This window comes from Chiloscyllium plagiosum, unplaced genomic scaffold (assembly GCF_037043375.1).
Source record: "Chiloscyllium plagiosum isolate Xiang-an unplaced genomic scaffold, Cpla_swu_hap1 HiC_scaffold_27, whole genome shotgun sequence".
NCBI lineage: Eukaryota > Metazoa > Chordata > Chondrichthyes > Orectolobiformes > Hemiscylliidae > Chiloscyllium > Chiloscyllium plagiosum.
Genome location: NW_028270165.1, coordinates 16,410,772 through 16,428,053, shown reverse-complemented (window position 1 = coordinate 16,428,053; position 17,282 = coordinate 16,410,772). Strand labels below are relative to the sequence as shown.

General features: G+C 46.9%; 1 long non-coding RNA gene and 1 pseudogene across 2 annotated transcripts in view; one reads left to right on the top strand and one right to left on the bottom strand.

The window, feature by feature from the left end:
- The window catches only part of LOC148143248 (uncharacterized), a 36,077-nt pseudogene extending 33,838 nt beyond the window's left edge, over window positions 1-2,239 (bottom strand). The window contains exon 1 of the transcript XR_015751153.1: window positions 2,137-2,239. The product of XR_015751153.1 is annotated as an uncharacterized LOC148143248 (transcript). The remainder of the gene's footprint in view (window positions 1-2,136) is intronic.
- The window catches only part of LOC148143247 (uncharacterized), a 229,622-nt gene that overhangs the window by 170,523 nt on the left and 41,817 nt on the right, over window positions 1-17,282 (top strand). The window lies entirely within an intron of this gene.

The window sequence follows — 17,282 nt, the reverse complement described above, 5'->3', positions numbered from 1 at the left end:
TATATTCCCTACAGTTTGGAAACAGGCCCTTCGGCCCAACCAGTCCACACTGACCCTCCAAAGAGTAACCCAGCCAGAACCATTTTCCCTCTGACTATTGCACCTAACACCATGGGCAATTTAGCATGGCCAATCCACCTGACCTGCACATCTTTGGACTCTGGGAGGAAACCGGATCACCCGGAGGAAACCCACGCAGACAGGGGGAGAATGTGCAAACTCCATACAGACGGTCACCCAAGGCTGGAATCGAACCTGGGACTGTGAGGCAGCAGTGCTAACCATTGAGCCACCGTGCCGCCCTAGGCTAAGTCAAAAATGCATGAGGACCTTGCGGGATCTGATTGGTTGTTACTATGTGACCATGCTCAATGTCTGACTCTAAACAATGTACATAAGTTCTATACAAACTCTGTAAAAGTTGGCGGATTCTTTTGGCACTCTAGGAGTACTCATCGGTGGCCCAGTGGTTCGCACTGCTGCCTCACAGCACCAGGTGTCCCAGGTTCGATTCCAGCCTCCGGGGGCTGGCTGTGTGGAGTTTGCACATTCTCCCCATGTCTGCATGGGTTTCCTCCAGGTGCTCTGGTTTCCTCCCACAATCCAAAGATGTACAGTTTGGTGAATTGGCCATGCTAAATTGCCCATAATGTTAGGTGCATTAATTATAGGGAGATGGGTCTGGGTGAGCTACTCTTCAGAGGATAGGTGTGGACTGGTTGGGCCGATGGGCCTGTTTCCACACTGTTGGAATCTAATCCTTCTGGGCTGATCAGAGTCTACTGACCCGGCTGTATCAAAGAATAAACTATTGCTTGTATGATTGACAAAAGAGTCATTTCCAGGTGTGTTTATTGACCAATCCCAGAAATCCGAAGATCCGGACAGCAGTCCAGATCATCAGAACGACCAGATAGGAAACGGTTAATGTCTCCAGAATGTGGGGAGCAAAATAAGACACCAAGGCGTTAACACCAACACCAGGGAGAAACTGAACATACAGACGTGACAAACATTTGTGGCAAGCCAGAATCACAAATGTACAGCACAGAAACAGTCCCTTCAGTCCATGCTGACCAGATATCCTAAATCAATCTAGTCCCATTTGCCAGCACTTGGCCCATGTCCCTCTAAATGTTTCCCAACATATACCCATCCAGATACCTTTTAAAGGTTGTAATTGTACCAGCAGTCACCACTTCCTCTGGCAGCTCATTCTTTACACACACCACCCTCTGTGTATAGGTGTTGCCCCTGAGGTTTCTTTTAAATCTCAGCCTCACCCTAAACTATGAGCAATCCCAGATCAAAGATCTTGTCTATTTACCCTCGCCATGCCCCACATTGTTTTATACAAGGTTGTAGGGTCACCCCTGTGGGATATAGGTAAAGCAGTGTTACTTCTGCAACCATAATTGCTTCTGCAAGGTAAATGAACTAACGCCAGGGTATAATTGTTTCAGCCAAGAGTGGAGTTAACAAGAATGAAAGCAATGTGAAGGAAATATATAATTGCTTTTGTATTAGCTAAAATGTGCATACATGAAATGTGCCTGTAAACAATGGTGGATGTTACAGACAAACAGATAAAGGTGCTGTGAGGGAAGGGGGTGTAGGTTAAGCTAGATATGCTCGTAAAGCTATAACCATCTGTTTCCTGCTTCTGCAAAAACAAAAAAAAACACAATCAAAGAGGTCAGAAGGCTCAGTGTCGGCGAAAAATGGGAGGAAATGTTGCTTTCGCAAACACAGAAGCAGCTTGCAATGAAAGAGGATATACGCTAACACTTTGTTCACGCACAAAGCCGGATAAGGCAAGAAATAGACAAGAGTAATGGGCGCCACCGGGAAAGAATGGAGGGACAAACCGATCTTTTGCGGGTCAGCTTGGAACATCAGGGCAGGGGGGAATGGGAATGAGGGAAAGAAGCTGAATGTGCTGGAGGAAGAACAGAGGATGCAAAACCGGCTTGAAGCTGAAATGAGGAATATTGCATGTGATGTACTTGTACCTGTTGCAGTTACTGGTGGGAATCGGGTGCATTTTAAAAATCAAAACAGAAAAGATATCCAGCCCTCCCCCTTCCCAATCTCTATCCTTCAGTCCCTCCTCACCCGGGTAACTAAGACACATACCTGAGTTTGCGGAGTCTGCTCCCTCCCTGCATTCACTCCAGTTGCTACAAGTGACCAATTTCCCCTCCTCCCATCTCTGTCTCCCTCCCAGGATGAAGAGTCGTCCTGAGTGCGGGAGATTCACTTTGAAACTGACAGGGCCACTTCCGCGTTGTGACGTCAATAAAGGACCGAGGAGCGGGACGAAACCAACAGCGGGACGCCGCACTGCGCATGCGCTGCACCTGCAGCAGACGGGGAGGAGAACACACTTTCGAAAAAACCCTCCCTTCAGAGAATCCCCACAGTGTGGAAGCAGGCCACTCGGCCTCACCGACCCTCCCAAGGGTCACCCACCCACACCCATTCCCCTGTCCCCATTGCTCTTCATTTATCCCTGAGTCATGCACCTTGCCTGCATATTTTGCCTAATTTAGCATGGGTAAAAACAATGACTGCAGATGCTGGAAACCAGATTTTGGATTAGTGGTGCTGGAAGAGCACAGCAGTTCAGGCAGCATCCCAGGAGCAGCAAAATCGACGTTTCGGGCAAAAGCCCAACATCAGGAATAAAGCATAGCCAATCCACCCTCACCTGTACATCCCTAGGCACCATGGGTAATTTAGCACGGCCAATCCACCCTAACCTGCACATCCCTGGGCACGATGGGTATTTCAGCATGGCCAATCCACCCTAACCTGCACATCCCTGGGCACTATGGGTAATTTAGCATGGCCAATCCACTTTAGATTAGAGTGGTACTGGAAAAGCACAGCAGTTCAGGCAGCATCCGAGGAGCAGGAAAATCGACGCTTCGCACAAAAGCCCTTCATCAGGAATAGAGGCAGGTTGCCTGCAGGGTAGTGAGATAACTGAGAGGGGGTGGGGTGGGGTGGGGTGGGGTGGGGGTGGGGAGAAAATAGCATAGAGTACAATGGGTAAATGGGGATGGGGTTGGAGGGGATAGGTCAGGGAAGAGGGTGGTGGAAGGTAGCAAAGAGTACGATGGGTGAATGGGGGTAGGGATTGATAGAGATAAATTTCAGGTTGTCAGTTGTATGTTGATTTTAATGAATATAAAGGGTCTTTTAAGAAATAGTTTTAAGCTAAGAAATTACTTGTAGCTGACCACAAAAACAAGGGCAGCAGGGGCATTTCGCAATAAGCTCATAGTTTGTAGGTCTGCTTTTTGGACTATCAAGATAGTAAAGGATGATCTCAGAAGTCAGACGGTTAGATAAAGGGAACTGGACAAAGTAACAGGAAGGCTGTAACGAACAAGGACAGCCAAATAAGGCAGATTTAAAGAAAAACAAGCGAGGTAGTTAATAAGTATGATAGGCTTAAGCTTGGGTGCAGGGAATTACCAAATGAAGGAATAACGGGTGCAAGTAATAACCAAATAAAGTGATAGAATGAAATAGATACGTTAGGGCCCGTGTGTCCTTGAAGAAGGAGCACGCGGTGTCCACCAACACCCTGGAGTTATTCAGGGAGAGGTGGGCGCCGCAGGGAGTGGAGTGCATCATTTCTCCCTCCAACTCTATTTTGATTTAGTCCGTACCCTCCCCTTCACTGTTTTGATCACACAGCACTGCCCTTTGATGTGAAGGGCAGTGTTTGTCACTGGCCACCCGGGTGTTTTCCTATCTTCCTGGTGGTGGAAATTGAATAAAGATTTGTGCACTTTGTGTCTTTCACTGTGTCTCACACCTGCACACACACACACCATGGGAAAAAATAATAGAATGAAATAGACACTTATGATAGGTTTATTGCTCAGTGTAGGGTGTTGAGAGAGCCCTCAGAAAAGTATAAAAAGCTCTGTATTTTACTGTCGGGTATGACTCTCTTCATAAAGCCACCCATTTTGCAAGATGTTCGAATAAATGTGCTGCTTCGGAACTCTTTGACTCGGACTGAAAATTATTGATTAAGTGGGGTTTGTTTCTCACAGCACTATTTAGCATGGCCAATCCACCCTAACATGCACATCCCTGGGCACTATGGGTAATTCAACATGGCCAATCCACTTTTGATTAGAGTGGTGCTGGAAAAGCACAGCAGTTCAGGCAGCATCCGAGGAGCAGGAAAATCGACGTTTCGGGCAAAAGCCCTTCATCAGGAATAGAGCCTGCAGGGTGCAGAGATAAATGAGAGGAGGGTGGGGGTGGGGAGAGATAAATGAGAGGAGGGTGAGGGTGGGGGTGGGGAGAAAGTAGCATAGAGTACAATAGGTGAATGGGGGTGGGGATGGAGGGGATAGGTCAGAGAGGAGGGTGGGGGAGGTAGCAAAGAGTACAATGGGTGAATGGTGATGGGAATGAAGGTGATAGGTCAGACAGGAGGGTGGAGTGGCCTGTTCGGATCTGAACTCTGCTTGGTTAAAGGTGGTCCGGAGTCCGTGTAGGATGAGTTGGTTACGGAGGCGGCACTGAGGAAGCAAATGTGGCTGTGGTAGCGAGTCTGTTTCAGGACATGATTGAAGAGCTTCAGGGCAGAGGAAATGACCTGGGAGTTGCAGTGGGAGAGGGATTCCTTGAGATTCTTGTAGATAGAGGAGGAAACCTTCTTCAATGCAGGCATCCTTGCAAGAGGATTCACAGTAGGGTTAAAATCAACTAGGTAAAAACAAGGACTGCAGATACTAGAAACCAGATTCTAGAATCACACAACTCCAGGCTGTAGTCCAACAAGCTTCTTTGGAAGCAGTAACTTTTGGAGTTCTGCCTCTTCATCAGGTGGTTGTGGAGGATAAGATCCTAAGGCACAATTTAGAGCAAAACATTCCAGCGTCCTGCCACTGAAATGGTATATTGAACAAACCTGTATTGTTAAGTCTTCCACCTTTTCAAATAGGTTGCAGGTCTCATTACAATGTAAATCCCAGAATTTCTTGTTGTCACCTTCTCGAGATAACAAGGTTTTATAGTAAAAGCTCACATCTCAGCTCAGACAATGCATTAAAGGTGTGAGGTCAGAGTCTGTCTGTATCCCAATCTTGAGTCGGACTGGTTCTGTTTCCAAAGTCGAATTTACAAACTATTACATGTATTGACTGCCTGCAGATATTTCCTTAAAAAAATGCACATAGAATATATCTGCAAATATACATCTCCCCCCCCCCCCCCCCCCCCGCCACACACACACACACACACACACACGCACAAGTTTGTTGAGTGAATTCGTACTTGGAGAATTATGTCTTACTTTGCTCAAAAACTGCATGAATCCATGTAAGATTCTGTAAATCAGTTTAACCATTGTGGCACAGAGTCTCACACAGGGGAACTCACACCTTCAATACATTATCTGGGCTGACGCAACACCAATTGGTAAAGTTCACTTGAGGATTTAACTATTTTAAAAGGTTTTCTGATTTACATTTGAAAGAACTGAAACTATCATGGTCATTCGAACAGATGAGAGACTTAACAAACAATCCACGTCTTTTTCAATATATAGTTACAGTTACATCACACTATAAACTGTTACTATAAATTCTGTGTCTTACAATTTTATATTCCACAATCTCCTGATGAAGGAGCTGCACTCCGAAAGCTACTGCTTCCAATTAAACTTGTTGGACAGAATTTCTCAACCATACGAATCCTGGGAGACTGCTATTTCTTGTTTACTTCATAATGAACAAACATTAAGCACGACCCCCTATTTATTTCTAATTGTGTTTCATTTTTCTTATTTAATTCTCTTCGATGATGTGGGAGAATTGTTAGATTTGGGTCAGCCATTTGGTCACATATTAAAGCCTGGAAACCATTTTGAATCTCAGCTTAGTGCCTGCTTGTTAAAGTTTGTGTTTCCCAGGCTCAGTGGAGACGGTTGGCCTTGCAGCTGTGCTGCTTCTGATAAACAAATTCTTTCCCGACATGGGGCTTTATTTCCATCCCCCACAGTTGGCGAGTCAGGCAGGAGATACCCTGGTCCTGCCAGGTCACCGGCCGATATCCTTTGAGAGATGAAATATAGAGGGTGGTTGCTGCTTTTGTTGGGTCCAAAATAAAGAGGAAAGCTGGCCAGGGACAAAAGTGCTGTTAGAAATGTTGATACAATTCTCCCTACTCAGCCACAAGATACGAGTGAGAGAACTCAACAGGGTCCTAGCGTCTGGACGTAATGTTGCTGAGAGCACTTGTGCTTTACAAAGTTAGTAATAATGAATTTGCTTACCCCAGGGTTACGAGAGGTGAAACCCTATTTGATAAGCCCAGGACCCACACTGAGGTCCGTGGCATGCTTCAAGGTGCCCCCGATCTGTTTGAGTGCCCAATGTTAGTTTTAATTGACGAGTAGAAATCTGAAGTATAATTGCTCGCTTCAGGACGTCCAGACTTGAATGAATTTGGCACACAGGACACATTGGGCAACTATTAACTGAGACATGTAGAAAGTTGAAGAGTGTTACAGAGAGAGAGGCGCGCAGGCAGAGGCGGGCATAAGCGGGCAGAGAGAGGGGGGGGCGCAGGCAGGCAGAGAGAGAGAGAGAGAGGTGCAGGCAGGCAGAGAGAGAGAGAGAGTGAGAGGCGCAGGCAGGCAGAGAGAGAAAAAAAAGAGAGCCGCAGGCAGGCAGACAGAGAGAGCTTCATTCCTGATGAAGGGCTTTTGCCCGAAACGTCGATTTTGCTGCTGCTCCTCGGATGCTGCCTGAACTGCTGTGCTCTTCCAGCATCATTGATCCAGAGAGAGTGTGTTTGTTAACCACCTCCTTGCCTGGTCAGCCTTTTTCCCTGTCTACAATTTGCTTTTATAGAATCACCTCGCGTACATTGTTATGAATATTGTCTAATAAGAGTAGATGTATTTAGTCGATGAATCAAACCATCCCAATGACTGAAACAGCTGACAGTCTAGTGTTGGTCAAGTGGGAAATATTTGCATCAGTTAACCAAAACTCTTCAGAGTTTACATTCACGGGTACGCCAACCCTCAGCATTAGGACCGGGACATATTGGAGCTGAGATGGAAAGGCCCGTTCCTAGTCCTGCTGGGTTTCCCGGTCAGCAGTCAAGGTCAAGGGGAGGCCGCATGGACACACACAACACAATGCAAACGAGCGCCACCTCCTGGAGGAACACCAGAAGACCCCGTCAGAGACACATCTTCAGCCTTCATTCGTGAATGCCTCAGCCTGATCATTCTGCCTTTCACTGCACTATTCCTTATCTTTCTTTCACTAACTATGTTTGATTGGGCCTGATAACCTCTAGTAAACAGGAATTACAGTTTAATACTTTTTTTATGCACAGAAGGTCAACCACTCTAGCTGCTGGCTATGTGCCCATATCCCTATCCATCCCGAACTCATACCAAGCGAGCCCTTATGGAGTTTGAGCAACTTGCAGCTTTCTTTCCCCCTGCCTTTGGAACTGCTCGATTGGAAATCAAAGTCACCCCGCAGACAATCCTGTGCTCGGCTCAGTTCACTGTTGTGGCCCTCCTCTCCAGCGATCTCCCAGATGCCGAGATTTTCCATTCCTGATAAAACCCCGATGATGATTCCCAATCCCTGGAGCCTTCTGCCCCTGTCCTTACTGAACCCGAGGACTATCAGTCCGATTTCCAAGCACCAACCCCTGACAATCCCCCTGGCTCTGGGTATACTCCCCCTTTTGCTGACACCCACAATCTCCTCTTTTTAATAAAAAAGGAGGGATTGTGAGAGAATGTAATCAAAATTCAGAAAACTGCATGGAAGCCATTTTGTCACAAAGCATGTTTGCAGTAAAATGTAGCCTGTTAACATAATGCTGTCTGAGCCCTGGCTGAGGAATTCTGTTTTGATAGCCTGACCTTGCAGCTGCAGGCTGTCTCTGCTCCTCAGGCCATTAGACTGTGCTGCTTCAGAGAATGATGGATTGGTTCTCTCTGTCCCTGATCGGTAATTCGAGCTGAGCTGAACCTGCAGTATAAGATAACATTCAGTTTTGTAGACATTAAGAAATGTAGGTCTGGACAATGTATGTGAACCTTACAACTGCCCCTCAGTTGCATTATTATTGGAGAGTGGGGCTTGTGCTTTACCATAAAACTTGTAACATTCTGTATTTTATTGGAATACGTCAGACTTTATTTTGAACTAAGAGGTATTCCCCAATGGCAACGAATAAAGCTAGTTAATTGCTCAAGGTCTCCTCTCCTGACTACCTTGCTTTAAACGATTTGACACATGAGTTACTTTGTCCCAACAGTACTAATAGTTACATCGAATGGAGAGAGAATTCCTCAAGTAGGGCATTATCAGAATCCTGGGAGAGCCCTATTTCTGGTTTACTTCCTAATGAACAAACATTAAGCCTTTATTTATTTCTGATTTTGTTTCATTTTTCTTGTTTGATTCCCTGCTGTGACTACACTCTGTGTCTGGATGGGTGACAGGCTGAGATTGTGGGTTGGCTTTCGGTTGACTGAATGTTTTATTGAAGAAGGGCTTATGCCTGAAACGTCGATTCTCCTGTTCCCTGGATGCTGCCTGACCTGCTGCGCTGTTCCAGCAACACATTTTCAGCTCTGAATGTTTTCTTGTTCTGGAAACTGTAAAAGAGGCGTGAAAGCTTCAGCAGAAGTCCAGCAAAGCTGAGAACAGACCAACATCTTACTCAGTGGGAACAGGGAGATCAGAGGACAGAGAAATCAGGCCGTGAAACCCGAGCTGATACCAGACTACCGTGTGCTCAGTGCTTTGGTGAGCAGTGCCAACCCTCTGCCTTTACCTAGCTTCCCATCTGACTCCCCCCTCAATATTCAGGATCCAATCCTTGCCATCCTGAAGCCATGTGCCTGTAAGGAGTCTCAGACCATAATTATTCACTTCCAATGTGTGCAGTTAATTCATTCACTTTTGTTACAATTTGGCACACATTCAGACTCACCATGTATCTTTTCAGTTTTTGTGACATTAGTATCCAGTTTTCATTGCTGGTATATTTACTCTCCTTGTCCCTTTCTATTGTTCTCTGATATTCATTTTCCACATCACTACATTACTCACCGGCCTTGATTTGGATTGGGGAGAAAGTGAGGTCTGCAGATGCTGGAGATCAGAGCTGGAAATGTGTTGCTGGAAAAGCACAGCAGGTCAGGCAGCATCCAGGGAACAGGAGAATCGACGTTTCGGGCATAAGCCCTTCTTTCCTGAAGAAGGGCTTATGCCCGAAACGTCGATTCTCCTGTTCCCTGGATGCTGCTTGATTTGGATTGGCCATGCTAAATTGCCCACAGTAACAAAGGATATGCAGGTTAAGTGGGTTAACCCATGGGAAATGCATGGTTATAGTTTCATAGTAATAGAAGCAGGAGTAGGCCATTTGGCCCTTCCAGCCTACATTTAGATCAGGACTGATGCATCCATTGTCTAAGCTCCTCTTCCCTGCATTGTCCCACCTACCTTTAATTCCCTGACTTAACAGAGACACTGAGCCTTGCAGCGGTACTGCTACCTGATAAACAAATTCTTTCCTTGCGTGGGAATATCCTTCTCTTTGCAAGGACCTATTGTACACTTATCAGCTACTAGCCAACACGATCCAGACACTGTGTCGCTGGGCAAAGTGACTTAGGTTGCTTTTGTTAATCGTTAAATGATTGTAACCTATATAATCATACAACTCTCTGTTACTCGTCGGAGTGACTTGTGAGCTCCCAAATAGACAGTCAATAACCCAAGGTTTGTGTGTCATGATTACTTATCCAATACTTATTGGTCTACTACGAGTAAGTCACCCACAGCATAATCCACTTCCATCCCTAACATGGATCAAGGGGCCACCCTTTTTTGCCAGACAAGTAAATGTGTCAAGCTCAGGAAACAAAGCCTGTCAAACATTAATAGACACAGATCTAGACCAACCTTTTCCAGAGTCTGTCCCTTCACCTCGATTGACTTTCTTTTTCCCTCAGCTCCTACAAACCAACAGCTGAACCAAAGGATAAGAAAAGAAATGGGAAAGAGGGCGAGAGAAGAGAGTGCGGTACTCCCAGATGTAAAACAGAGGAAGGAAGTTCCAGTCTGGGCTGAAGCTCAATCTTCATTCAGAGAGAGAGGAGCAACAGCAACTTCAGAAGCTCATGGTCGAACTTCCGCATTCAAACAATGGCGGGGGGGACTCTGATTGGCAGGAGGACCAGGCCCCTTCTGGTCCTCCAGGATTTCCAAAAGATTGGTCTCCCCGTCCGTCCGAACGACGAGGGGCGGGGCCCCATTCCGAGCTCACACATGCGCACTATGAACACTGCTCACGGCCCATAGAGCGGTGTCTGGATCGCATGGGATTGTGGGTACTACACCAGCCATTAAAGAGATGAAATCAAGAGTCCCATATGCCTTCTTAACGTCCTTTTTTATGTGTTAATGATGAACACGTCATGAGCTAATCTTTAATCGATTTTCGATTGATACACTGAGTGAAACACTACACGTGTTTAACTCTCTATTTCCAGTTCAGTGTCAGTACAACACTCTTTATCTGTCCTCAAATAAGGACCGAATCAAAAGCCCAACGTCTGTTCCACCCGAAGGTTGTTTTTTTTTAGTTTGCAGTTTCCAATCCTCCGTTTCAATCATTTATTAAAAGTTACTCGTGGTACATGAGCATTGCTGGCTGGCCAGCATTTAGTTCCCCTTGAGAAGGTGATGGTGACCTGCCTTCTTCAACTGCTGTGGTCCACACGCTGTACGGTGACCCATAATGTCCTTACGGAGGGTATTCCAGAATTTAGACCCAGCAACACTGAAGGAACAGCAATATATTTCCAAGTCAAGATGGTGAGTGGCTTGGAGGGGTACTTGCAAGAGTTGTGTTCCCAAGTATCTGTTGCCCTGGTCGTTCTAGAGGAACTGGTTTTTGGTTTGGAAGGCATTTTCTAAGGATCTTTGGTGAATTTCAGTGTTGTGTCTTGTAGATCGTACACACTCCTGCTTCTGAACAGTGGGACAGAGGGAGTGGATGTAAGTGGAGATGGTGCCAATCAAGCAGGCGACTTTGTCCTGGATGGTATCAAGCTTTTTGAATGTTGTTGAAGCTGCACCCATCCAAGCTGGTGGGAGAGTATTCTATTACACTGCAGACTTGTGATTTGTAGAAGATGGGCAAGGTTTGGGGAGTCACAGTATGCCTGACCTGTTGCCTGCTCTTGTTGCCATTGTGTCTGTTGTTAGTCTAGTTGAGTTTCTGGTCAATGGTAAACCCCAAGGATATTGATAGTGGGGTGTTTAGTGACAGTAACACTGTTGAATATCACGGGGCAGTTGTCAGATTCTCTCTTTTGGGGATGAGTCATTGTTTGGCATTGGCATGGCATACATGTTACTTGCCACTCATCAGCCCATTGGATATTGTTAAGATCTTGTTGCATTTCAAACTGAACTGCTTCAGTTTGTGAGGAGTTGTGAATCATGCTGAACATTGTGCAATTATTGGCGAATATCTCCACCTCTGACCTTATGATGGAGGACGGTCATTGATGAAGATGGTTGAGCCTAAGAAGACACTACCCTATGAATTCCTGCAGAAACGTTCTGGAACTGAGATGACTGACCTCCAACAACCAAAGCCATCTCTCTATGTACCAGGTATCCCTGAACAATTCAGATACACAACAATATTTCAAAACTAATTGAAGGAATACAGATGCAACACCCCTTTTCTGGGAGTCTCCAGTGCAAGTTTTTCTGTTCGGGAAACAGTCTGATAAGTGTTGACTGTCATCAACCTTTTTGATCTTGGCCACACACAGCGCCCCCTGTCCATTAGCCCCCGCCACACACAGCGCTCCCTGTCCATTTCTTCCCCGCCACTCCAGCGCCCCCTATCCATTCTCCCTCACGACTCAAAGCACCCCCGTTCTTTCCTCCCACCACCCACAGCTCCCCCTGTCCATTCCCACCGCCAACCACAGCGCCCCTTGTCCATTCTCTCTCCATCCCCAGGTTATTGCCCATTCTCCCTCTATACTCCAAACACCCTGTCCATTCTCTCTCTTGCAACCCTCTGTACCCCTGTCGTTTCATTCCTCAGCCCCTGTCCAGTCCATCTCCCCACCTTCTACGCCCATCTAATCTCCCTCATCCCACCCTCTGACCCATGTCCATTCTTCCAGCCCCCACCATCCATTCTCTCTCTCTCTCATTCCCCCCACCATCTGCCACCCCACCCATTCTCTCTCCCCTGAAATACACCAGGCTCGGAGTCAGAATTGGGGTTCAATGACAGAGTTTATTGCACAAGGAAATACCGGGGCTCCGGGGAGAGAAAGACTTTTTTTTAATTTCAAAATATACTTTATTCATAGAAATAAATCTTTGGTACTTGTACAATTTGTCATGTCGTTCATAGATATATACATTGCATGTCTTCACATTACAAAGAACAGATTGAATTAATCGATTTTACAGTTATCTATTTACAGTTCCCTTTATTAACCATCCAGTCTCTTAGTATTTAGCTGTGGCTTCAGCAGAACCCACCTACTGAGTGGGTGCCCTGTTAAGAACAGATTTTTTTTTTCTTTCAAAAATATACTTTGTTCATAAAATACTTTGGTGATCTGTACAACTGGACATGCCATACATATGTAAACATTCCATTTGTTTGCATTCCGAAAACAGAGTAATCATTCCTGTTTAAAGGTCTGTATGATTACATTTTTAGCTGAGGCATCAGCAGAGCCAAAATGACTGCGTGGGCCCCCTGTTCTTCTTTAGGCAGGCAGATGTTACACGGTGGTCTTTCCGCACTGCGCCTTGGCGGCAGCTGCCCCAGCTTCAGTGCGTCCCTCAACACATAGTCCTGGACCTTGGAATGTGCCAGTTTGCAACACTCAGTCAGGGTCAACTCCTTCAGCTGGAAGATCAACAGGTTTCGGACTGCCCAGAGAGCATCCTTCACCAAGTTGATGATCCTCCAGGCACAGTTGATGTTCGTCTCGGTGTGTGTCCCTGGGAACAGGGCGTAGAGCACGGAATCCCGCGTCACGGCGCTGCTCGGGACGAACCTCGACAAACACCACTGCATTCCTCTCCAGACTTCTTCTGCGTAGGCACATTCCAGAAGGAGGTGTGTGACAGTCTCGTCCCCCCCACCCCCGCAGACGCTTCGAGGGCAGCGTGTGGTGCAGCTGAGAGTCTGGGCGTGCATAAAGGATCTCACAGGCAGAGCCCTTCTCACCACCAGCCAAGCCATGTTTTGGTGCTTGTTGGAAAGTTCTGGCGATGAGGCATCTTGCCAAATGGCTTTGACAGTTTGCTCAGGGAACCGCTCGATAGAATCCGCCCTCTCCTTTTCCCAAAGGGTCTCAAGGACACTACGTGCTGACCACTTCTTGATGGACTTGTGGTCAAAGGTGTTTTTCTTCACAACTTCTCCATGAAGGACAGGTGATACGGAACGGTCCAACTACTCGGAGCGTTCTGCGGCAGCGAGGCCAGGCCCAACCTTCGCAACACCGGGGACAGGTAGAACCTCAATACGTAGTGACACTTGGTGTTTGCATACCGGGGATCCACGCACAGCTTGATGCAGCCACACACAAAGGTGGCCATCAGGATGAGGGGAGAGAAAGACACCAACAGCACAGTGTCAGCTGCGAGACTTCTCTCGACCCAGAGCATACGTCAAGAAACCTTTATACATCTTATGATACAATCGGTCAGGGATGAGATTATTGTCTTTGTAACATGATTTGTTTATGGTAATCCTTGTAGATTCGGTACAGCCTTTGTTAATTTCCGCACAGTCGTTGTCAGTTTCAGTGCAGACATTGTCCATTTCAATGTCTGCAGGGAAATCCATTGTTGTAGTAATGGGCGCTATTTGCTCTTTCTGAGAAGGGGATTCCTGTAGCCCTGGCTATTAGCATTTCGTATTGAGTCTGTATCAAGCTGTTAGCACTTCTATAAGAGATGTTGGCTGGACCCAGACACTTCGGCGGGCAGTGTTCATTACTCGTGTGTATTCTCTCCCCCACCCGCCTTAAACTAATCACCTGGGTTGTGAGTCCGTTGTGCTGGCATTCTGGTGGCTCCAGGCAGTTTTGTATCAGCTCTGCTGTTTCTCTCCATATTGTGATCCGGCGGCCATCTTGTGTGTCAAGTTGGCCAACTGATGGCTCAGTGGCCACCTTGTGTATCCGTGTGCCTGGTGTCACCCTGCCCTGTGCCATCTCCCACTTCTCCGCCACGCCCACTCTCTCTCCCCCACCCGATTTCTCTATCAACCCCACTCATTCTCTCTCTCTGTACCCCCTAGTCTCTCTCTACCCCCACGCTTTGCCCCCCCCGTCCATTTTCTCTCTCTCTGTCCCCCATCCATTCAGTCTCTTTTCTCCCCAGCCCCCATCACACCCGTCCTTTCTCGAACCTCGAACCATCTTTGACCGCTGTATCAAACCTTTCAAAGGACAGAGCGAGGGAGATAATGGATAGTAATGACTCTGCCTGGGAGTCGGGAGGGGTGAGAAATGGCTGATCTTCAAAATTGAGAATACCTAAAATATATTCAGAAACATCATTAAAGTGAGAAAGCACGTTCAAGTTTTTTAAAAGAGCTGCTGAAATCTTTCTGAAACTTTCACTGAAATAAGCGCAGTCAGGCCACTGCTCAGGAGAGGCTGGAAGGGGTGAATGGGCGAAGGTGAGCACTGCGGATGCTGGAGGTTAGAGTCAAGATTAGAGTGGTGCTGGAAAAGCACAGCCGGTCAGGCAGCATTCGAGGCTTTTGCCTGAAACGTTGATGTTCCTGCTCCTTGGATGCTGCCTGACCTGCTGTGCATTTCCAGCACCACTCTGATCTTGACTGTAAGGGGTCAATGGCCTAGTCCTCGTCTTGTGAAGTTGGTTCCAACTATCTAGAAATAGTGAAACAGAGCACAGAAACATACCCTTCGGTCTATGCCGACCAGATATCCTAAATTAATCTAGTGACCCATTTGCCAGCATTTGGCCCCTTATCCCTCTGAATCTGTCCTATTCATATCCCCATCCAGATGCATTTTAAATATTATCATTGTACTGGCCTCCACCACTTCCTCTGGCTGACACGCACCAGCGTCTGTGCAAAAAGGTTACCCCTCAGAAATCTTTCCCCTCTCACCCTAAACCCATGCCCTCCACTTCTGGACTCGGGGTAAACCTGGGGAAAAGACATACCAAAGTTGAGCAGCCAGACAGAATGCAAAAGTAATACAATGTCGAATCACAGGGAAAAACAAATTGTGGCTCTACCCCTTTTTTCCTATTGGCATTTGGACTCTTAACATCTGACAGAAACACCAGCATTGAAAAGTGTGGTGCTGGAAAAACACAGACCAGGCAGCATCCGAGGAGCAGGAGAATCGACGTTTCGGGCATAAGCCCTTCTTCAGGAATCTTATGCCCGAAACGTCGATTCTCCTGCTCCTCGGATGCTGCCTGGCCTGCTGTCTTTTACCAGCATCTGCAGTCCTCACTTTCTCCAAGAAACACCAGCCTCCCCAGTGAACATACTGCGCATGTTTTCCGGTGTCAGCAACGCAGTGCATATTCCCACCGGTGCGCGACCTTCCTTTGATGGTCCAATAGGGAACCGTGGAGGACCAAAACAAAACTGGTCCTCCTGCCAATCAGAGCCACTCCATTGTCTGAATGCGGAAGTTGAACCATGAGTTCCTGAAGCTGCTACTCCTGCTCCTCTCTTTCTGAATCACCATTGAGCTTCACCCAGACTGCAAACTCCTTCCTCTGTCTGAGATCTGTGAGTACGGCACTTTTTTTTTCTCGCCTCCTTTTCCATTTCTATTTCTTTCCGGAGTTCAGTTGTTGACTTGCAGCAACTGAAAGGAAAGGGGGTGAACCCAGGGAGGGAACAGACTCTGGAAACGTGGTCCAGGTCTGTGTCTCAATTGGCAAAATAGACAGGCAGGAGGCTGGAAGAACACAGCAAACCAGGCAGCATCAGGAGGTGGAGAAGTCGATGTTTCGGGTGTAACCCTTCCTCAGGACTGGGGATGGGGCTGGGGCTAAAGTGGGGATAGGTGAAGATAGGGAGAGGGTACGGCCTGATTAGTCATTGGGTGGAAGAAATCAGGTTGGTGGCAGGAAGGAGTGGTAGTGAGGGGCACGGGGCTGAAAAGGGAGTCGGGGGATGGAAAGGGAGGTTATTTGAAATTGGAGAACTCGATGTTGGGTCCTGCAGGCTGTAGGCTGCCTGGGCGGAAGATGGGGTGTTGTTCCCTAATTTGCAGTTTGGTTCATTATGGCAATAGAGGAAGGCTAAGATGTTCTTGTCAGAAAGGGAGTGGGAAGGAGAATTAAAATCGATGGTGACTGGGAGGTCTTGTCAGCCTCTGCGGACCCAGCTGTGATGCTCGCCAATCCGTTCCCCAAGTTTACGCTCGGTCTCCCCGAAGTGGAGAAGACCACAATTTGCAAACACGTGGCAAATGCAGTCCCACAATGTGAAGTTATAGCCTTTGCTGTGGAAAAAAAAGCAGAAAGACAGTGTATTGTTTAAATGGTGATACTTTGGGATGTGGAGAAAGTGAGAACTGCAGATGCTGGAGATCAGAGGCAAAGTGTGGTGCTCGAAAAAGGCAGTAGGTCAGGCAGCATCTGAGGACCAGGAGAGTCGACATTTCGGTCCCGAGCACTTCATCAGGAATGATATGTGAATGGACAAAGGGTCTGATTCTGTGCTGTATGACTCTAATCATCTTTGGTGAGAGCAGAAGTGTGATTGTGAAGGCTGGAGTTTAAGAGGAGCTTTCAAAGATGTTTGCCCTTAATGGGAGCAGAAGAAGTTGCAATGAAATCTTGCATTTGTGAGACAGCAACTGATTGAGTGAGTAAATCCAAGGTTTTGGTGCAAAGTGGGAATTCATTGCACTGTGAGGATGAAGCTCTACTTATTGAGTCATTTCTGCTGGTGAATGAAACCAGGCTCAAGATTAGGAGGAGTAGATTCAGGACAGAGATGAGGAGGAACTGCTTTTCCTGGAGTGTAGTGAATCTATGGAATTCTCTGCCCCAGGAAGCAGTAGAGGCAGCTTCATTAAGTATGTTCAAGACACAGTTGGATGGGTTTTTGCAATGGTAGGGGAATTAAGGGTAGTTGGGACAATGCAAGGAGGAGGATCTCAGATGATGAATAGATCAGCCCTGATCTTAATGAATGGC